Genomic DNA, 23,103 nt, shown 5'->3' with positions numbered 1-23,103 from the left:
CACTTGAGGATGATTCTGTCAAAATGGGTGTTTTTTGCCCTTGGCCTCAGCAGAAATCCAAGCATTCCCAAGTTGTTCTGAAGAAGCCTGCAGTTGAATACCTGGAGACTTCATCCAGACTCCTAATGCACTTTGCCTCATATGTCAACCATGTGAACAACTGATGTGCTAGCAGGTCACTTAAAGGCCATGTTAAGGCAAAAATCTCATGTGATCCAAAGATTCTGTAATCATCTAACAAGGTCCCTTTCTAAATATTTGCAAAAGACAAAATTTTTTTTCTAATTTCCAAGAGAAGATTTCATTTTCTTCTGTAGCCAAGGTTTTGAAAATATGTGAAGGTGATTTTTATTTGCTACTTGCTGGGGGGCATTTAGCAAGTGGGGCAGGGACATGGAATACACTGTCAGGTGTGGTCCTGTGCATCACTAGAGTCTTGTGTGCGACTTTTGCAAAGATAATAATGGTATGAGCACCCACTGGCCCATACCACCTAGCTTAAGGTAAAAGGCAGATAAGACTAAGGCAATTGGAAGAGTAAAACAATAAAAACAAAGGCAGCATACAGGAGAGGAAATTAAAGAACTAAATGCCCATCTACTCTTGATATACTTTTCAAAAAGCTGTGAAAAACTCATGCTAGACAAAGTTAAGCCTAGCAAGTGGTTAGATTAGATGCCAATTAAAACTTTATGAACATTCAAAACAGCATGTGAAATCGTCATTCCCTCTTGGTGTGAGGAAAGCCTGGGGTCTCTTGCCAATATTTCAGCTACACATGAGCAAACCCTTTCCAGTTCTATCCTGTAGACAGATGAGTGAGCTGGTATAAACGAGACTGGATTTCTTTTAAAATAAGTTATCTGTTTTGGCTACCTTCAGCCCCGACTGTCCTAATACCTCACCTCTCCATTGTGAGCAGTGCTGAGCCAACAGGAGCAGAAAAACCACTGGCCCCGGCTGAGCCGTGGTGCCCTGCCCGCGTCTTGCCAGTCGTGATAACTGCATGTTCGCTTCATATTATTACTGAGAGGGTGGCTCACCACCTAGAGCATGCATTCTTTCTTCTCCTTATTTACTTAAAAAGAAACCACCACAAACTTCTAAACTCTGTTTTAATGTTACTATTGACATTAGTTCATAGTTATTAGGGGAACATCTCCCTCCTAACCAGCTTCTCAATAAAAAAAGTTCAATACATGATATAATTATATTATGTATTATAATATAGTACTACATGTCCATATATGCTTAAATATGTAATATATATACTTTTATTTATTATATATATTGATATATATACTCTCTTCTAGCCAGTTCAGTTTTCTTACTGAGAAGTTAATATTCATATATATATATATATATATATATATATATATATATATATATATATATGATATACAGAAAATATATTCAAATACCTTACAGAGATCACTTCATCCCCATGAAGTAAGTCAAGACTCTAAACTCCCGTCTAGCTCTACCATGCAACATGAAGAAGATAATGACCTCAAAAGGAAGCAAACTAAGAAAAATTGGGTCTACCTCTCTGCACAAGGTTCACCCCAGTTAAGGACTGGTAGACTTAGATTCTTAAAGTGCAGAACGAAGCTGTGTTTTTGAGTACTGCCAGATCATTTCCACGGACTAGAAAAGTCCTTCCATATCTTTTTTATCAAGTTCCTATTGAACAAAAGAGCCACTCACTAAAGCCTCAAGTACAACACCCTGGAAAAGGACATGGAAAGAAAAGGCCCTTTCCTATAATCCCCCCCACCCACCCACAAGAGGTGAACACAGTACCAGACTCTAATTCATCCAAAGGCCTAAGTTATTAACAAACAAACACAGCCTCCTTCCTCAATCCCCCAGGGCTCAGAGCCCCAAACAACAGCACCATTTTGGAGACCATACTCCAAATCAGCATGGAAAGAAAAGAGGATATGTTTTTTTTAAATGCCCCTGCTCTCCAAAACCTAGGAAGCTTCCCTGGGCATGAATGTGGTCTCTTTGCTCAACGGGTAGAGGTCAGACCCTAGGAAAGACCCTGAACCTGGATTCTTCCCAGGCGGAAAGAAAAAAGGAGAAAGCCCATCGCATGGCCCCAGAAGGGACGTTGAGAGGCCCAGCAGACTTCTGTTGGACGGCAGAATACAAGGGAAGAGAAGAAGCCAGCCCCCAGATGCACCCGGGGAACAGTGAAGCTTGATGAGAGGATTCAAGGACTCCTCCCTGGGGCTTTGTCCACAAGCTGCTTCCCGGAGAGTGGCCTGTGGACAGTGATCAATCACCTAACAACTTGTTCAAGTGGGATTCAGCCTCTCTGCCTAGGGGCAGGATGGGAAGGACACTGGTCTCATTCACTCACTCTTTCCTCACAGAGTCACTGAGCACCTGTCATGCATGAGCATCATGCTGGAGACACGAGGGAGCCTCACACCCCTCCACACACCCTTCCACACACCCCTCCACACACATTCACACTCACACCCTGCAGCAATCTTTTCATTGAATTGGACATAAGGCTCTTCCTGTCTTTTTTGTTTGTTATAATTGAGGCTCTATTTTCCTTTTAATCCTGATAAGTAAGACTGCATTATTTATATTAAGCTTAATCTGTCCAGGGGCCCTGATTTTCTGTTAGAAATCAACAGTTAAATCTCAGCCCCCCCTTGCCACTAGCTGTATGAACTTGGGCAAGTTACTTAACTTCTCTGAACATTATCATTCTCAGATAATGGACAGCATTGGCATAAATTCTGACTCACAGAGAACCAAATGGGATGATATTCGGGAGCATTATAAATGTGGATGACTGTGCTCATAATACTGTCAACTTATAGCACATGAAGTTGCCAAGGTGTCTGATGTACGTGCAGAGAGACCCAAGATTCCAAAAAATGTTGGGCAATCTCTCCAGAAATCCTGACCTTCTAGGATGCTCTGAACCCAGCATTATCAAGTCAATCCTTATCTTCCAGTGTCCTAATCTGGGTCATACCAGCCAACCTGTGCCCCTGGCTAGATGTTCATTCCACTGGACTGTTTTAGAATGATGACAGTAATGCTCACTTTTCACAGTTGTTATAAAAAGGAAATGATGGTCAGTCTACAAATGGGTTTCATAGGTCACTTGGGCCAGGGATACCATGTAGCTATCGCTAACCGAGCAAACCAAGGAGCCTGGGACACATTGTCCTGGGCTGGAAGGGGCCAGCTGGGGCAGCACACACCTGCTCACCTTCCTGCTGCTCCAGACCACAGAAACGCAGGTCGGGTATTGCACCCGCAAACCCCTGTCCTCACAGCACAGCAGCCGCCCTGCCCCTCAGTCCTAGCCCCTGGAAAGTCGCGTGGAGGCAGAGACAGTGGGGTCCAGAAAGGTTCTGGGCTAACCTGAAAAACCCCACACCTTGCTACCAGCAGGTGCTTTAGGCTTCCATGAAAGCATTAAAAATACGATGAATATAGACAATGCCACTTTCTTCCTTTTTAGAAATCGAATCTGTTTTTTTTTTTTGTTGTTCTTACATTCTCTTTAGCAAACTATATTTTCTTTTATCATCGCAATGCTTATTCTATTCTTGCTCTTTCTACTCTTTTCTTTTCCTGTCCCTTTTATTCCTCAAATGTCTCTGGTCATATTTAATTTAAAAATACTTCTGAATAAGGCACAAAGAGTAACTGGGGAAAAAAATACGGCAGTCGGAGCATAATCAATAAACTGTTCATCTTAACCTCTTGAGAGATGACGTCTCAGTAATAGCAACATTTCCTAACCCAGGGCACTGGGAAGTTAAAGATGAATAATCCCAGACCTCTGTCCCTAAAAGCAGGTCACCTCCCAGCGCAGAAAGATCTATATGTGTGGAAAGGCTAATAGATTTTATGTTTTTTAACACTTGGGAGTAGTCAAAATTTTATTTAATGAAAACATGACTTTTACGTTACACCACATCCTATATGTCAGGTATTTTTAATCCCAGAAAAGCATTTTCCATCAAGGCTGAAAGAAAGCCTTGATTGGTTACAGCTTTGATTTATCTTCTCCACTAAGTGCCTGTGCAGGGAACACCGCAGAGTGAAACAGTCGAATGCAAGTTAAGGAAGCAATAGTCCCAATTATTTCCAAAGGCCTCCATTTTCCTATGCACCAAAGGATTTCTGGTACTCTCGAAGAGGTAGGACCACTGAAATAAGAATTTCAAGTTCATGTTTGTAACATGCTCCACAGACCTTGAATCCAAGTCGTTAAGTAGTAGTATCATCGTTATTTCCTCATCTGTCCTCTACTGTTTCCAAAGAGACAGAAACAACCACTTATACAAACACACACAAAAAAATCCTCCGGACACCCAAGTTAACCAATGTCTCTTTTCTTCCCAAACCGCCAATCAGCCAGTCACCGGGCAAACAGCTCAAGCACTGGGCAGGGAAAACATGTTATTTTTCTGGGCAAGCCTTAACTTCACTGCCTACAAAACACAGCCGCACAGGGCACATCCCACACAGGGTGAGATGAAGACTCCCATCTCTCATTTGAAACCAGTAGTTACCAGTTAACGCTGCGGAAACTGAGGTCAGGATCCTCCAGCGCGCCCCTGAAATCTAAGCTCAACTCGTGGATTTGCGAGCTTCTCTGCACAGACCCATGTCACAGCATACACCATTCCTGCAATCCCTCTCCTACTAAGAACACTCAGAGAGCCCCAGAAAGAGCAGCAGCAAAGAACGCTCCCCTCTCCACAAAGCCTCATCCCCAGCCACCCAACACCCGGTGGACTACTCAGAAGGAGAAACAGCTGAGTATCAGTGTTGGGCCATGAGTCAGCGTGGGTCGACCTCTAGATGTTTCTGAAATAGGCAAGTCAGTGAGCTGAGGCAGGAAAGAGAAAGTAAAAACAAGCAACCCAGGCACACTTCAGAGAGTCCCTTAAAAATGAGACTGCCAGGAGTCAAATTCCATGGTGTATAAAAGTCACTGAAAGGTACACCCCCAGCACTTGTTGGGTCATGGACCCAAAGATGACAATGAGACACTCCCAATAACATCTGGCCAAATAAACTGGGAATGGGGACTTTGCAGAGCCAGGCAGCAACCTTTGCCCTCACTCATCAGCCAACCTCAGACCCATCCCCGACCCCAGCTGCTCTGAGCAGATCTCAGAGCACAGACCTGTTAGCCCAGGGCTGGGTTCATGCTTTCAAGACAGCTGGCAGAGCCACCGTCCTGTCCTCCCCTGCTTTCCCCTGTCTTCCTGCAGGGGATGTGTCTGTCTTCCAGCAAACCTCTCCAGAGGCTCTACCAGGGCCAGCACCACATTAGATGTGGGCAAAGAGCATCCAAGGACAGAGCTGAGGGCTCCGTTCTGAAGGGCCCAACTCACCAGGGAAAGAATAAAAGCCAAACAATCAAAATCGCAAGCACAAATCAAGGGAGTGACCTGGGAAAGCAAGTGCAGTTTTCAAAAGGAGAGACCAGGAGGGTGCCAGGATAATGAGAAAGGGGACTAGGGGGCAGGAAGCCCTGGGAAGGAGGTCAGGCTGGCCTCTGAGAGTGCCATGTCTGAGCGAGGTCTGCAGAAGGCGAATGAGCCACTGGAGGAGAAGGAGCAGGTGAGAGTGTCCAGGTGGGGCTGTAAAAGCAAAGAGCTCACCTTGGGGCTGAAGCAGAGCTGGCCAGGCTGCAGGGGACGGCTGGCGACAGAGGGAAGACAGGCAGGCTCAAGTCCTCCAACGGTTCTGAGGGTACATAGAAGCCCGGCCATCCCTGGCTACAGAGAGCCTTGAGAGGCTCATCAGAGGCTCTCTGTCCCCAGTTGAGATGTGAGCACCTTAGGAACTCCACCTCCATGCTGTTGTGAGGGTAACAGGCATCCTGGGACCGGGGCAGAGGGTGACAAGGAGCAGCCTCTTACCTTCTTTTCATAAACTGAGGATACAGCTCATCTCCTGCATAAACAAAGATTTAGACTTCCTCCAAAAGTAAGACTGCTGTCCTGGGGTGAGGGTAGGCAGGAAACAGGGACGAATAACTAGTTCCTGTGGCCCAGCAGGCATGGCTACCTATAGGAGCCCAAAGGAAAGATGCCCCTGTAGCCATGGCTTGAGGTTATACTGCTTGATTTCAAACCATGGCTGTGTGACCTTGGGAAGGTAATTTAACTTCTCTGTGACTGTTTCCTTATCTATAAATGGAAACAATAATTCCTATTCCAAAGGCTAATTTTGAGAAATAAATGTGTGTACATGCACAAGTATCCCAACAGAGCAGAGAATAATTCCTGGTATGCAGTGAATATACAGTACATATTAGTTATAATGTTTTTTCCATCAAAAAACACACTGGTTTACCTTTTAAATAGAATGATGAAGCCTTTTCAATCCAATATTACCAAATTTAGGACAACCTCAGCTGCTATTTTTTTTTTTTTTTGCTTTGACTATTAAATGCCATATTCTAAATTTTGTGGTTAAAAGAATATTTTTGTTGGGATAGAAAGTATATCAAATATAATTTTTATCCCTTGGTAGGCTTAATTTGTTTTGGCTTTGGTTTGGTTTTTACATAACTATAATTTTTTTAAAAGTATTGACTTGGTGTATCCATTGAATGCTGGTCATCAAAACTAATTGATAAATCATGTATTATCCCATATGAGACATCATAAATAACGGATGCTAGGACATGAACAGATTAATAAATTAACAGGGTATAGCTGGGCAATGCAAGTATGCATTTTTGTGCATCTATATTTTCTAATTTTTCTATTGTAAGCTTTGGTTGACTGTATATGAAACAATTTAAAAATTCAATGTAGGATAAAAGAACTATATCTGCAAGTACAAAAAGACAGCAAGGACACTATTAGAATTTATAGGGCCTGCTCTGCAATTTGCAGTTAATTATCTATTCTCTCTTGGACAAATGTCTAGACATCTTTGAATTTTAGTGTCCTCAATTGTGAAATGCACAGCACATTTCTTCCCACACAGGATTGTGATAGATTGAATGAGCCACGTAGTGAACACTCAATAATACCTATACAGTACTGCCTAGTCTTTAAGGCTACAAATTTTGGTTCTTTCAACAATTAGCTGTGTGATTTTTGGATAATTCATTTAACCCCTCTATGCCTCCATTTCCTTACATCTCATATTGATAGTACCTCACATGGGTTATTAGTATATGGATTAAAGGAGTTAGCATTTGTAAACAATTTAGGACAGTGCTTGGCACATGGTAAGTGCTATGTTGCTGCCAGCACTTATTGCTCTTATGAAATCTGAATCGAAACCTTCTGAAAAGCATATGGTTCTATAATTGTGGAAATATGGTCTATTTTGGTGACAAAAATAACAAGCAAGAATAGCACAGCATTTTAGTGTCACTCATTGGCAAACACATTCATTTTTATTCGTGTATAAACTTGTGATGTTTATGTGGCCAAAAAAAAGTTCAGATTCAATTTTTTTTAATTTGTTTCCATACATTTAAACATAAGCTCAGCAAACTCCTAATTGCCTGAGCAAACTTCTCCAATGAGCATTCTCTTTCCATTGCCTCTACCTTGCTCCCCAGCATGCAACAGAATTCAGAAAGACTGCATGCACATTCCTAGGCTGTGCATTTGTGCAGGGTCTAAGGTGGTCCCACATGTTTATTAAATACAAGTTTTACTGGAGGCCTATCTTGCTTGGAACCATGCTAGTCATTGGAGAGAGGTAGATGAAATAAAGGACACAGGCTCCAAGAGATAACTTAGTAGTCAAGAGCATGGGCTTTGGAGTAACTTAGAAATAAGTGTGACCCTCCACTCCATCCGTCTGCTCTCTAACATGAAGACCTGTGTGTCCTTGTACATGCTACTCACCTTCTCTGAACTTCAGTTCCCTAGTCTACAAAACAGGAATAAGAATAATAACTACCTCATAGGTTTCTTGCGAAGCCTGACTAAGAAGTTACCTGGAAAGCATTTGGCACAAGGTAAGCTCTCAACATAGTAACTATTGTTATATGGCCTTGAAGGGTGGCAGTCACAAGCTGATGACTATAGTCTCTGAGAAAAGTGAGATCAAATGCCAAGGGAGACTAAGAGAGCACAGAGAGAGAGTGACTCTATCCTCTGTTCACCACTGTTGTCTGCCCAATGCATTGCCCATGAGCCTTGGTTGATTGAGCTGATCTGCCCCTGTATCTGATCACTAAGACCATATGCTCCCTGTCTCTAGTCCAAGATCCAATCAGAGCTCATCTTAATCCTTGTCAGCTGGGATCATCAAGGTTATCTTGAACCAACATCCAATGCATGAGTCTATTGAACAACATCCCAAAGAACTCACCATCCAGGTGCAGCCGGCGGCCTGCAGTGACGGTGAACTTGGCCCTTTGAAAGACTGGATACTGGTTTCAAGCAGCTCGGCAGCCCTGACAACACCTGGGCCAGGCCTTTGGAAGCAGCCTGAACCAGGTCAGCACCATCCCCACAATGAGCCCAGCACCTCATGCTCATGGTTTGTCAATTCACAAGCCTTATTTCTGTTCCATTGATGGGTTCTCCTACTCATGACCTCTGTTCAGAACACTGGGCACTGCCTCATTCTCTGGGGCCGTCTGCCTGTCCTGGATTTGCTGTTGGCCACAGTTTCTTGAGTGCTGACCCTTGGATTATACAGAAGTATGTACTGACCAGCTAAGGTCACTTGCCTATTGTCATTTGCTCTTATAGTATCTTGCTCCTCAGAGGAAACCAAAATTCACCTCTATAATTTGTAGCCATTGGGCTCATTCCATCCTAGGGGCCATCCTTAAGAAGTATAATCTTTGTTAACATAGCAGAGTTTCTAATATTTGCAGGCATCCCTCAACCACCAGACTCCACTATTTTCTCTTTGGCCAAATATCTCCCAGTTCCTCCTGCACTTTCTCTTGGGATGGTCTACCTTTATCTCACTTCTTTCCAAGGATGCTGTCCTGGTCAACTTGGTAGAAACCTTAGGCTGCTGATGACTTTTTCTGTGTTCTGGGCCCCAGAAAACATTTGCATTTGCCTCTTAGGTTTAATATAGTAGCCCCTAGAAGTGAACAATGTGGGAAATTCTGACAAATGAGCAGGTTGATGTGACCCCAGGTGACTCCTGCACACCTCATATCATCCCACAAGAGGAACCTCTCGTTCTTCATATAGAAAGAAAATTAAGCACTGCAAACATCACTGGGGAAAGTAACCCATTTCTGTAAGTCCTCAACAGGGTCTGTGAACAGGTGCTATATTTGAAATATGCATTGTCCAAGGTGTACCCAAGAATGCACAGCAAATGGCAGATAAGACTTCTGAGAACTAAATCTGTGAAAAATTGTACCTTTTTATTTTCAGATGTTAAAAAGGATGGAACAAAGAGCTAGAAGAAAAGATTGTGACTGCAGTTCTAGCAACTGGGATAACTACATAGTGCCACAGCCAGTCCTAATGACCCTCCATAATCAAGAGAACAGTTCTGCTGGATGGCCTTCCAGATCTACTCTGTACTCCCCTCTGCCTGCTTTGTGTCCTAGGAAGCTGCGCTCCCCAGACTCCCTCAACTGGAGGATCACAGGCTGGAGAAGTCACAATACCTGCAGATTGTGTCTCCAAACATGACATGCACCCCCCACGCCTACAGGTACTGCCCTCCCTGGTGGGCTCTTCCCTTGCCCCTCCAGGTCCAGGGATTGGTTTTGGAATTTGCTGTAGTGAGTCCCTAGTTAGCCTGCCCACAATTCTGGACCTAGACCCTTCATTACGTTTTCCTTGACTACCCCTTTGAGGGCATCCTGTCTTCTTTGGGGGACTATGATTGATACAGTGTTCTGTGTCTCAGAACTATTTCAACCTTTCTATTTATCAACAGGAAGGGCCTGAGCCCCTTCCCCAGCCCCTCTCTGCTTCCCAGCTGTTATGAGCTGAGCACCTTTCCTCCACTGTGCCATTCCGCCATGATGTTTGGCCCACTCAGGCCCAGAGCCATGGCTCCAGCTGACCGTGGATTGACACCTCTGGAACTGTGTGAGCCCAACAGTTAAATCTTTCTTCCTCTAAGTTGTTTTTCTCAGGTATTTGTCACATGATGAAAAGTTGTCAAAGAAAACTTGCTGTTTTACCTACTACTCACCGCAACTCTATAGAAAACGTATTTTATTATTCCCAATATATAAATGAGAAAATCTGAGGTAAGCAACCTCCCCAGGGACCCAGCTAGAAAGAAGTAGCCAGGAACCCAAAACAGCAACCCTGATGCCTACAGGGGTTCCACTACCCTAAATACCTTGTTCTATCAAGACTGAAACTTTCCCAAAACAGTCACTGGAAATTCACCACGTTGGGGACCATCACCATTCCCAACTCTCATGAAGTAACAAGCTAAAAGCTTGAAAACTCCCCCCACCCACCGCCACCATCTTATGTTTAGGATAAAAGTGATCAGGTAACAAGAAGAGGGAATTCATTAGAAAGACTACAAGAAAAACATTAGAATTTACTTATGTTAATAACACCTTTTTTTTTTTCCTAAATGAAGAGACTATTATGCCCTTTGGGCCTGTTTTTATTTCATTTCTTCAGTTTGCCTGGATCTGGCTTCTCCGTTGTCCTTATTTCTTATTTCTACCCCAGGAGGGGCCATGGGTTCTGTGAAATCACTACCTCGCAGCTGTGCTTGCTCCTGCAGAAAAGCAAGAGAAATCCAGTCCTCCTGCTTCCTTTTTAAAACCTGACAGTCACACCTTCTACACTTCAAAGCCACACCGCATGACCTCAGCAGGCTGACATAAACGGACACTCATGCAAAAGATTATTCATTCAGTGGCTTTTCCATATGGGAAAGAAATCGCCATTAGTGAACCTTTGTAGAGTTTAACAGTTTATAAAGCCATTTTCCATACATTAATTTAATTTGGTTCCTAGAATGATTTATGGGATGGTTGTATTTTTTTTTTCTTATTTTGCAGATGACGAATCTTGAGATTTAGAGAGGGAAAGTAATATGGTTGAAGTCACACTACCAGTAAAAGGCAGATCTGTGACTTGAATTCAGTCCCTCTGCCCCTAAATACTAGGATATTCTTAGAACAGCAAAGCAATCCATTTTCTAATGCTTTGGGATGTTTCTGAACTGGCTAGAATTAATCTAAGTGCCTTGAATCCTGACAATACTTTTATGATGCAAATACATGGATGCTATTCTAGAAGACTGTGGGTCCTATGGGCCATTTTCCTAGATGACAGGATGCAGACTGTCCTCTTGCCTTGGAGGCTGGAGATACAGCATCAAGCTTCTTTCCAGCACCTGCTGCCCCAGGTCAAGTTGCAAAATGCTCTGTGCTGCATTCTTGATTCAATATCCCAAAAATCCCCCTGTGTCTCAGCTTGAAAGAACCTCTAGGGAAAATTTAAAGAAATTCCAAATTCCTTGTGTCCTCTCCTCTTCTTCAGCAGTAACCACTATAATCTCATGGTCCCTGGAGCTCTCCTGAAGGTATAGGGGTCCTGACATCTTTAATTTAGCTTCCTATCTGCAGAGCCTACTGACATTCAGGAATAAAGAGGCAATTTCTCTCTCAAAATAAGACCTAGAGAGGACAGGATTAATGGATCTACTCTAAGAGTCCAGCCTATTCCAGCCACATCATATACAATTGTAACCATTGTAACATTTCTCAAAAAATACAGAGCCTATCTCAAAAAAAAAACTGCATATGCAGAGTATTTAACAAAATAACCAACACTTAGTCATTACTCTATAATACTTATTCATTTCACCGGGCCTATACTTCAAAATTATATAGCTGTGTCTTACAGAAACCTGCATAATAGTATTTTCAAAAAGTAAAACACTCTTTTCTTATAATAATTTGAAACAAACGTGCATATGGCATGGATCACTGTATGTGAACAAAGTTAGATAACCTACATGAAATGGGAAAATTCCTAGAAAACTACAAACTACCAAAGACTCAGGAAAAATATTTAAAAGTTGAATAAGTCTATAACAACTAGTTTGAATTAGTAACACACACACACACACACACACACACACACACTTCCCAACAAAGAATAGCTCAGGCCAAGACACTGGTCTAGCATTCATTGCTGAATGCTACCAAACATTTCAAGGAGAATTAACACAAATAATTCACAAATTCTTCTAAAAAAATCAAAAAGGGAGAACATTTCCCAACTTTTTTTATGAAGCTATCAGTGCCCTGATAACAAAGCCAAGAACATCACACAAATATTATGACAACACACCAGTATTTGTTTTGAATAAAGACACAAAAATTTCAACAAAATACTAGCAACCCATATCCAAAACATAAAAAGGAATTTAGAGCATGATTAAGTAGGACTGATACCAGGAATGCAAAGTTGGTTTAACATCTGAAAATGAATCAATAAATAAGTTATACCACATTAATAGAAAAGGGCACCGAAAAACACATCATGAACTCCTTAGACACAGAAAATACACTGACAAAATCCAATAGCCTTTCATTATAAATCACTCAAAAAACTAGGAATACAAGGGAATTTCCTCCAATTGATGAAAGCATCTACAAAACACCAAAACAAAACCTACAGCTAACAACAGTAAAAAACTACATGCTTTACCCCTGGGATCAGCAACCAAAACGGATACCAATCCACATTGTTTCTATTTCAGCAGAGGTTTTAGCCAGGGCAATTCAACAAGAATAAAAAAATAAATTAAAGATTTTCAGATTGTCAAGGATCAAGTAAAATTATCTCTATTCACAGATGACAGAATCCTGTAAATGTAAGAAATATTAAGGAATCAACCAATAAAAAAGAGAAACTATTAGGACTAATAAAGTGTTCAGCAGCTTTGTGGATTACAACATAATCTACAAAATTCAACTACTTCCTGAGACTAGTAAATGAAATTAAGAAAACAATTTAATTTGTGATAAGCATCAAAATAATAAAATACTTGGGCCCAATATTATCAAAACAGTATGTATATTGTATCCTGAACAACAAAACATCATTCAAAGAAATTAAAGAATACCTAAATACATGCCAAGACATTGACAAATTGGAAGACTTAAATACTGTTAAAAATGGCAATAAATCCCCAATTGATTTACAGATTCATTGTAATCCCAATCAAAATCTCACCTGTTCTTTTTGCTGAAGTTAGCAAGCTGCTCCTTCAGCTTGCTAACTTCAGCAAAAATTCATATGGAAATTCAAGGACCCAGAATAGCCAAAACAATCTCTTTTTTTAATATTTATTTTTTAATTTTTGTTGGACACAACATCGTTGTTTGTATGTGGTGCTGAGGATCGAACCCGGGCCACACGCATGCCAGGCGAGCACGCTACCGCTTGAGCCACATCCCCAGCCCCCAAAACAATCTTAATAAAGAACAAAGTTGGAAGAATCACCTTCTCTGCTTTCAAAACTCACTCTAAAGCAATAGTAATCAAGACAGTGCAATACTGGCTACTGGTGTAGGACAGAGCTCCTGGAATAGAATTAAGAGTCCAGAAACAAACCATTGCATTTATCAACAGTTGATTTTCAAGAAAGATGCCAAGATCGTTCAATTGAGGGGGAAAAGGATCTTTATAGCAAATAGTGCCTGGACAACTGGATAGCCAGTAAAATAATACAGTGGGACCTCCACTTCACAACATACACAAAAATCAACCTAAAGTCAAACACAGAAATAAATACAAGAAGTAAAACTATAGAACTAGAAGAAATCATAAGCATAAATCTTTATGACCTTGGGTTGGGCAATAAATTCTTAGATGTAACATCAAAAGTACCAGCTATAAAGGAAAACATAACTAAACTGAATTTATTAAAGCCTTTGTTTCTCAAAGAAAGCCATCAGGAAAATAAAGAGACTATCCACAGAATGGGAGAAGGTATTTGCAAAACACATCTGATAAGGGTCTAGTATACAGAATATATAAAGAACTCTTGGCATTCATCAAAAAAAAAAGAAAAATAGGGATATATTATTCAAATAGACATTTTTCTAAAGAAGACATGCAAATAATCAATAAGCATGTAAGATGTTCAACATCTTGAGTCATTAGGAAAATGCAAACCAAAAGCACAGTGAGAGACCAAGTTCAACAGAATTACCAGATGATTCCGCAATTCTTATTCTGGTAATACACCAGAAAGAATCTAAAACACAGATCCACACAAAAACCTGTTAACTTGTATATAAATATTCATGGCAGTATTATTCATAATAATAAAAAAGTAGAAATAACCCAAATGCCCATCAACTAATGAGTGGATTAACAAAATGTGGTATAAACATACACTTGCACATTATTCAGCTATAACAAGGATTAAATAATAAGACAGGCTACCATGTGGATGAACCTTGAAAACATTATGCTAAATAAAAGAACAAAGAGGGCTAGGTTTGTAGCTCAGTGGTAGAGCACTTACCTAGCATCCGTGAGGCACTGAGTATATAAATAAGTAAAATAAGGGTCCATTGATAACTTAAAAAAATATTTAAAAAAGAACAAAGACACAAAAGGCCACATATTATGTGATCCCATAACTATGACCAACAGGCTCTTATGTGATCCCAGTGACGTGAAATCTCCAGAATGAGAAAATTCACAATGACAGAAAGTAGATTAATGATTGCTACTGATTATCAGGAAAGAATAACAGAGCAATGAAAATGTTCTAACATTAGATAGTGGTGACAGTTGCACAATTCTAAGTCTATACTAAAAGAATTATATACCTTAAAAGGGGGAGTTCATGGTATATGAATCATATCTTAATAAAGCTGATATCTCCATTGGTAGATATGTAGATATATCTACAAGCTGGTTTCCTAAATTTTACCCCATTTTGAAAAAAAATGATAGCGGGTTTACATGTTAAATTCTCTAAGGCTATAAAGCCCGTCTCTTCTGAAACAAAATCAGGACACATTCCAACATGGGAGTTTTCCACTTTTTCATTTATTTAAATTACAAAGTCTACACACCCAATCACATTCATTAAGCTATTTTACAAACCATCTGTTAGGAAAGTGTTATGAGGACATGAAATTGTAGCTGTCACAGAAAATCCTAGAGGTATGGCCTCACATACGTCAGCCATCAGTTCACATCAAACATACATATTTCATTACTCAAAAAAATCACACCCTCATTTCTAGACTCTAGTCATGATGAGTTAATGGAAAATTGTAACTACCAATAGGCTCTTATGCAGAAAAATAACTCTCATCCATGCCTCCTCTAAACTTAGAGTGTCATTGTGTAACAAGCACAAATGCTAGAAAAAAATACCCCCCAAAATGCAGGAAGCAGAAGCCCTCACCTTGCAGTTGTGTGTGTAATAGGGACATATTACACGCACCATGAACATTTATTTGCTGAACGCTCATGAGGATCTTTGGCTCATGGAACCCTAAGTCTTTCTTCTTGTTTTTCTTTGTACAGTGTCTCCTATGATTAGAATTGTGCTAACACTGAGTATTTTTAGAGGGTCTACATCTCTTTGACACCCTCTCCTTTCTTCTTCTTTTTCTGTGGCTCCTCCCCCTCCCAAATGCTGCCCCCACCACCTCCCACACATGGACAGTGGTATATCCTCTCAATTCTACTCCTCTTAAATCTGTCCCCTTTTCTCAATGACTACCAACAGGCTCTTACGTGATCCCAGTGACATGAAATCTCCAGAATGAGCAAATCCACAGAGACAGAAAGTGGATTAAGCCACCCTCAGTTTAGCTGCATTCGAGAGCAGCTCCCCATATGGAGAGCTGTGGGGAGCTGCTCCCTACTCTACTGCTCTGAATGACCACGCCTTCCAGTTCTGAAGCAGGAGGCTCCGACCAATCACTACATTTCATAGTGACTTGGGCGCTGTCCCAGCTCAGATAGCAAGGTGGGTCTTCAGGTGTAGGCGTACCCACTGGGGTTCAGTTACTCTTACCTGCTCCCCTTCTGCCCTTTTATGGATAGAACTTTCTAAGAACAGTGTCCCCCCAATGTGCTTCCCTCTCTCTCGTCAGCCTCTCATGACTTTCTCTTGCTCTCCCTTTTGGAGCGCTTAAGGCCAAGAGCCAAGGAAAGCCGTCCTGAAGCTTTTGTAAGGGTAAATTGTGTCTGTGTTTTATTCTGAGTCATCACAAATTCACACGAGTGACCTTAGTTCAGCTGCCCACACTGGACAGGACAGCCGAGAGCCCACCTTTAGGAAGCACTTACTGTGACAAACAGATTTCACTTCATCTTGGCCACAACCCTATCAGGAGAGTATGGCCATTATTCTTTGTGAAACAAGGAAATCAAGACTCAGGCAGGCAAAGTCATGGTCCTCTAGTCCTGACAGTTGGGTCTGCAGGACTCCAAGGCATTCACCCATCCAACCATCTTATACCTGGTCCTGCCACAGGGCCTCCAGGGCTGCCACAGGGACACTGATGACACTCAAGGCTGGCCATGGACTTCACCGCCACCCCTGCCTGCCATCCTTCATTGCCCTCTCAGGTAAAGTGTGAAATCTCTGACAAGGTCATTCCTCATGATGCCCTGAATCCTCCTGTCTTATTTATTGCCAGTTCTTTTGTCTTTTAGAAAACATCTCAGCTGTCACCATCTTGATAAGACATCTCACCTGAAAAATGAGTTAGGAGCCCCTCTCTTGGCTTTCCATGATGCTTTCTCCTCCCCACTGAAAGTCCTTAGAAGGCAACACCTCATATAATCAGAATTAAAATGACAGGTTCACTTCCAGCTCTGCCGTTTGCCAGGCATGTGCATGTACTGCACCTCTTGGTACCTCAGTTTCCTCATCTGTAATGTAAGGGAAATGATACTACCAATGTGTGCTTTGTTGGGCTTCTCTGAAGTTTAAATAAAGTAGCACATGTGAAGCAATCAGATACGATAAGCCTGTTTATAGATAAATATTTTCCATTACCTCTCTCTTGACTTCTTTCTAATTTCTGTTTCTACTCTTCCTACAAAATTTCATTTCCTGCTTCTAAACTTAATTCTATTTGATATGATTTTCTTACATTTGTGAAACATGTAATTCTTTCCAAAACTCCTCTTCCTCAAAGCAATTCTGTGAAGCAGACAAGACAAACCATGGTCTAGAGAGACCAGATGTCACCTGATTACAGTGGGCCACTGAAATTAGCAGGCAGTGAGGTTTGTGTGAGCAACAGCAATGGAAGATGCCATCGTAGGACAGGAACTGAGGTGGCATGAAAAGCATTAGTTTCAAAGTCCTATTTGTGCACCTATTTACTTCTCTGAGCCTCATTATCCTCATCTGTAAAAAGGGAGTAATGACCACCCTTTAAGAGAATAGCAAGGATTAAATGAGATAATATTCACATTTAGATAGCATGTGTTCAGTGTAGTGAATATACTAAGCACCTAGAAAACATGAATGAATGACAACAGGCCCCCGAAGAGTAATGTCACTAAGCTGGCACAAATCCAGACACATTGGACCACATGTTTCCCACTGTTCATCCCACCATCCCACCAGCACACCCAGGTCATGTTCTCAATAGAACATGCCAATCAGCCCATCCATAAATGTGTACCCATGCCTGCCCTCTGCCTCCCTTGGAAGAAAACAGAGGGAAGGGGGTGTGGGAGAGGGGAAAATAGAGAAGGGGATTTAAAGCAACCCTTAATGATAAGATTCCAGAACCTAAAGCCACCCCTTGAGCCCTAGGACCTGGTGAAGAAAGACCAGCACTACATGTCTCTGATCCTACAGCTAGTCTCACTTTTCTTGCAGGGAGAGGATTTCTGCAATAGGAAAAAAGTCCCCTTTGCTAGGTCTTATCCTCAGTGCTCTCCCACTCTGCCAAAGCAGGAGAAAGGACTGTCAGCATGCAAACACAAGCTCTGTCTGCTGAGACAGGAACCCTGGATAACCGAACAAAGGGCGAGAGGCGTGGGATGAGCAGCAGCGGCTGAATGCCAGCTGGGAGGATGCACATCCCTCGCTGAGAACGTGACGGCCACGAGGCGCTCATGTTGACTTTTCCCAGAGGATGAGAACGGGGCCCAGTTCCACTGGGGCGTTAATGTGGAGGGTGTGGGGCGAGGAGCAGAGCTCTGACGGCTGCATTCCATCTTGGCAGGGAGAGTGACAGGGTGTGGGTGTCCTGTCATCAGATCTGCACGACATCGACCCGGCCCATTACATCAGCAACCATCACATCCCTCAGGGAGCAATGATGGCTGAGCCCAAGAGGGTCAGCACAGCCCACAGCAAGGCTTTCAAAGCCAATGCTTCTCCCCTTCACTATTCTTCCTTGGAGAATGGCCACTCCCATGGCCCACTGCGTCTCAGGCACCACCTAGGTATTTAATTTATATTCGTGCATTTAATTCCCACAACATCCCTTCCCCTTCCAAGAATGCAATCTCATCCATATTTTACTGGTGACTTAAGTTGGGCTCAGAGAGGTGAAGTCATTGGCCATGATCACACAGTTAGTTTGCAAGACTGGGATTCAAACCTAGGTCTGTCTGAAATAATAGCCCATGTTTCATTTCACCAAACCACGTGGCCTGTAGAGAAACCCCAAGATCCCGCTATGGATGCAGTCTTTTCCTACCCGTGAAGGTATCAGATTCATGTCAACTGATACCTTCCTACCATTCCTACTGCAACCCTCCCAATTCGCTTACTCAACATATATTCACTACATTGTCAAATATCTTGCTAAACACTGGAAGCTATAATATATATAAGACACAGCCTCAGCCTTCCCACAAGACCCCAAACCAAGCCTGTCTCCAACTCTAGGATTCTGCTCCAGGTTTCTGTCTTGGTACCTATTCCTGATTATCCGTTCTAGTTACCCAATCAGTCAGACAGATCCCAATTAGGGGTGCTAGGGTCATGCTGTGTTTTTCCAACTCCCTCTCCAGACCTGGAGTCCTACCCTATGGCAAGAAATCTGATGGGAAATTACCCATCCCCTTCACTCTCCACCCCTCACATCGAACATTCAGTGCATATCTCTGGACAGGACTGTGACCATTAAGACCACAGTGCCAAGGTAAACCTTTATTCTACCAGGCTGCCTTGAGATTCTGTTATGAGGCTGGAGACAAACCTAGCTCTAAGCCCACCAGCCACCAGCCCTACCTCTGCAAGTGGCAAGGACAAAACGAGCTGAGTCCCAGGAGAAAACAGAAATGGCTCCTCTGTTTCTCTGAAAGCCAGTCTTTTACAAACTTTTCCTAATGAATTTTATATACCCAAGCCTATCAATTTAACATCCAATCCCTGGCATTGTTCACTGTCAGAAATATTAAATTTATTTCTTTCCTTTTTTATATAGCATCTCCTCAAATTTAAAAACAGATGTTCAAATTATTTTGGCAGAAGACAGATAGATGAGAGGTACTTTTAGATCAGCAACACCCTATATCCACAAATGTGTATTTACTGCCTGCCACAAGAGAAGACCTTGTCCCTATGTTTATTTTAGATATTTAACATATACAATAGATTTAGGTCCCTGAGATTAGCAGATGAGTCCAAAATCTACCAATGGCAAAATTCACCATTTCAATGAAAGCTTTACTTAGCAGCAATTGTTTGAACTATAGCCTGACCAGCTATAGTTCTGTCTGGGTTGCATGTAGCTTGAATGTCCTTCAAGAGTCCTTTCTGATTGAGGCTTGGTATGCAGGGTGGTGCTTGTTCCTGGACAGTGGTAGAACTTTTGGAAGATGGAGCCTAATGGGAGGCCCTTAGGTCACTGGGACCTTGCCCTTGGAAGGGGTTGTGGGACCCAGTCTCTCTCTCTGCTCCTGATTTGCTTGCTCCCAAATGCATGCCCACCATTGCTAGCTGCCATGATGTGACATGGCAAAGAACTGGGCTGACACCAGTACCATGCCCTTTCATCTCCCAAAATGTGAGCTAAATAATTCTCTTCTTCATAAGTAGCCTGTGTCAAGTATTTCATTATAGTGATGAAAACTGACTAATATAAGCATCTAAGCACAGATCTATAACATTAAGGCAAGAAAAGAACAGGTGAGGTCTGGCCATATACCCCATGTGCAAGGGCACATGCAACACCCATATTTAAGGAAGATCTGCTTACCTGCTTTTGTGCTAAAAGGACACAATCTTTAAAGAGGTTTTTCCATTTACCTAAGAACTCCACAAAGACCTTGGAACTACACCCAATTAGGGCTCCCTTCTGGAGAGAATGATTGTGTTTAAAAAAAGTCCTTAAAAAAAGTCTTTTGACTGGGGCATTAGTGCCCTCTGAGCAGGCAGTCCATCACCATGAACCCCCTCAGCTAAGAACCATTGTCACAAGGCTGCCAGTGACCAAACCATAAGGAGGAGCAAGCCCATTCAAAACAGCACAAGACAGATTTGTTTTCCGAAAGCAAAGGAAACAAAATAGGAGACAATTCTCCAAAGACTGAACATTCACAACCAGCAAATGCCTGCTGGAAATTTATATGCCACGAGTGTAAAAGCAGTGAAATTCGATAATCTCAAAGCCACAGATTTGTAACTTGCACTTATGTAAATATTTATGGATTCTTTGGGGGAAAAAAATCAATCCTCTCAGCCTTTCTCTTTAGTACATGCTTTAGAGGGAACATTTTTTTTCTTCTTGAGATGAGGATGTAAACTCTAGCTATAGCTTAGGAAAATTAAGTCAGCAGCCTGCCGAAGAATGATCTAGAGTCCGTGTATGATTTCACTCTAACAGATTATAGTGCTTTCTCTTCCCCAACACCAGTGAGAACACAGGGAAAATAGGGTGGTCTCCTCTGTGGCCTGACCTTGGTGAGACTAAAGGAGTTAGAGTTGGCCAGGTCATCAACACCCTTTATAATAAGAAGAAAGGAGAAACAGAGGTATCAGTCTCCATCATCATGGAGGAGTATAAATTGCACATGGCTCCCACCTGTAACAGACATATGTACACACCTTCAGCCTGATCATCTTGCCAAAGCCCTGACAGTAGGCTGCTAACAATCCCCCTTCCTGGCTGCTCATCTAGCCAATCCCTCCTTCACATTGTGCCCAAGGTGATCTTCTTAAAATCCTGGTGTTGCTATTTTACCTCCCTCTCAGTCCCCATCTGAAGCATTAAAGCCCCAAAGCATACTCTTCACTACTTATCAGGAAAGTCAAGGCACTCTGTAATGCAGCTCTGCCTTCTAACCCCTGCCAGGCTGCAATGCACATTCCTACATACCTGGCATCCTGACTCTTTTGCCACAATTTCAATGAAAGCTTTACTTAGCAGGGATTGTTCTGACTATAGCCCACCACACACCTTTGGCATTTAATTTACAAATCGTATTTTTCTTTTACTAGTCAGCAGTGCCCTTTCTCCCTTCTATATTTATTAAAATCTTGTTACTTCAAGACTTGATTCAAATGCTACCAAAAGGAAATTTCTGATCCCCTCTTCCCACCTGTTGTTCCACTCCCAAATCACAATGCGCTTTTCTGTGTGTCTGGCTCCGGTAAGTAATATGCTGTTTCTACCTGGCCCATCTCACAGGTCCTGGAATTTAGCCCAGAAGGTTCTATGCGTTAAACATTGCAAAATATGCCTGGGAATTGACATATATCTACTGGTAAGTGAACTATTTCAGTGCCTCAAGAGCAAGCCTTGGCTGAGTACTTGAAGCAGGTTTTATGTGTGACTTTAGCCTCATCCTGCTTCTTTCGTCAAATGATATGCTGAAAACCTCTGCTCACTATGTGACTTAAAGAACTGAAGTTGGTAGGGGTCCTGTATTAATGTACCTTGGGGAGATGGTCAGATCCCAGTCTGCAGTTACAGGGGAAGTACCTGAGGACAAGTGAGATGGCATGCTGAGGTCACTGTAAGTTCACCAAAAACTTTGGTATCCCTGTGGAAGTGGGGACAACTACACTCTGTCCTCCATGGCTCAGCAGCCCCAGGTCAAAATGCATTCCACTATAATAAGTGTTATGGTTTGGATATGCGGTGTCCCCCAAAGTTCATGTGTGAGGCAAAGCAAGAAGGTTTAGAGGAGAAATGATCAGGTTATGAGAGTCTAAACCTGATTAGTGAATTAATCCTCTGATGGGATTAACTAAGAGGTAACTAAAGATGGGTAGGGTGTGGCTAGAGAAGTTGGGTGCCTGGGGCCGTGACTTTGGGGTATATATTTTGTATCTGGAGAGTGGTGGGTGTCTCTGTTTTCTGATCATCATGTGAGCTGCTTCCCTTCACCATACTTTCCATCATGTTGTTCTGCCTCACCTTGAACCCTGAGGAATGGAGCCGGCTGCCTACTGACTGAGACCTTTGAAACTGTGAGCCCCAAAAAACTTTCCCTCCCCTAAAATCGTTCTGGTTCAATCTTTTAGTAACAGCAGTGAAAAAGCTGACTAAAACAATAATCTAGGTCTCCCAAGTTATAAAGATCCCTTGGAGGTGGCACATCAACTTATTCATATATGAAATGCCATTTGCATACTGGTACTACAATTCTTTGGAAAGGCACTATATGGGCTTATAGCATCCTTAGGAATAATATGCATCCCAGTGGGATCTGGTGACCTGGGACAAGGGTATTCCTTAGCTCCAATAGCTGTCTCCACCCACAAACAAGCACAGTGGAAGGGAAGGGAAGGCGGAGGCAGAGGTAGATCCCATCATGACATAACTGGCCATCTGTCCCAGTATCTGTGGTGTCCACAGATACTCTAAGGTAGCACTAGGGGACAATCTGGCCACCAAGGAGGAGAGGGAAACCTGGAAAAGAGAAGTCCTGGGAGAACAGAGTGCTGGCAGCATGGAGGAGCGGCAGGGAATCAGCCTCTGCCCACTGTCACCACAGGGTCCCTGGAGCTCATGTTCAGGCCAATCTGACACCCAGTGACCATGCTTGGGTCATTTTAATGACAGCTGCCACTAATTTTAAAGGAGGATGTGCTGGAGGGAAACACATTAGGAGAGAGGAAGCTTAACAGAAATAAGAGATAGAGGAGAGTCTCTTTCAAAGAGCAATCGACTCAAGATCTGATCCGCTTTCAGCAAGAAGCTTT

At 42.4% G+C, this 23,103-nt stretch overlaps 1 protein-coding gene across 4 annotated transcripts in view; it reads right to left on the bottom strand.

Annotated features, from left to right (window-relative positions):
- Creb5 (cAMP responsive element binding protein 5) overlaps positions 1-23,103 on the bottom strand; it is a 402,319-nt gene that overhangs the window by 337,466 nt on the left and 41,750 nt on the right. The gene's annotated exons all lie outside the window — the stretch shown is intronic.

This window comes from Marmota monax, unplaced genomic scaffold (assembly GCF_021218885.2).
Source record: "Marmota monax isolate L192 unplaced genomic scaffold, Marmota_monax_Labrador192_F-V1.1 WCK01_AAM20220418_F8-fsc00133, whole genome shotgun sequence".
NCBI lineage: Eukaryota > Metazoa > Chordata > Mammalia > Rodentia > Sciuridae > Marmota > Marmota monax.
Note: the sequence above shows the minus strand (reverse complement) of the source record. Positions and strands in the feature narration are given on the sequence as shown.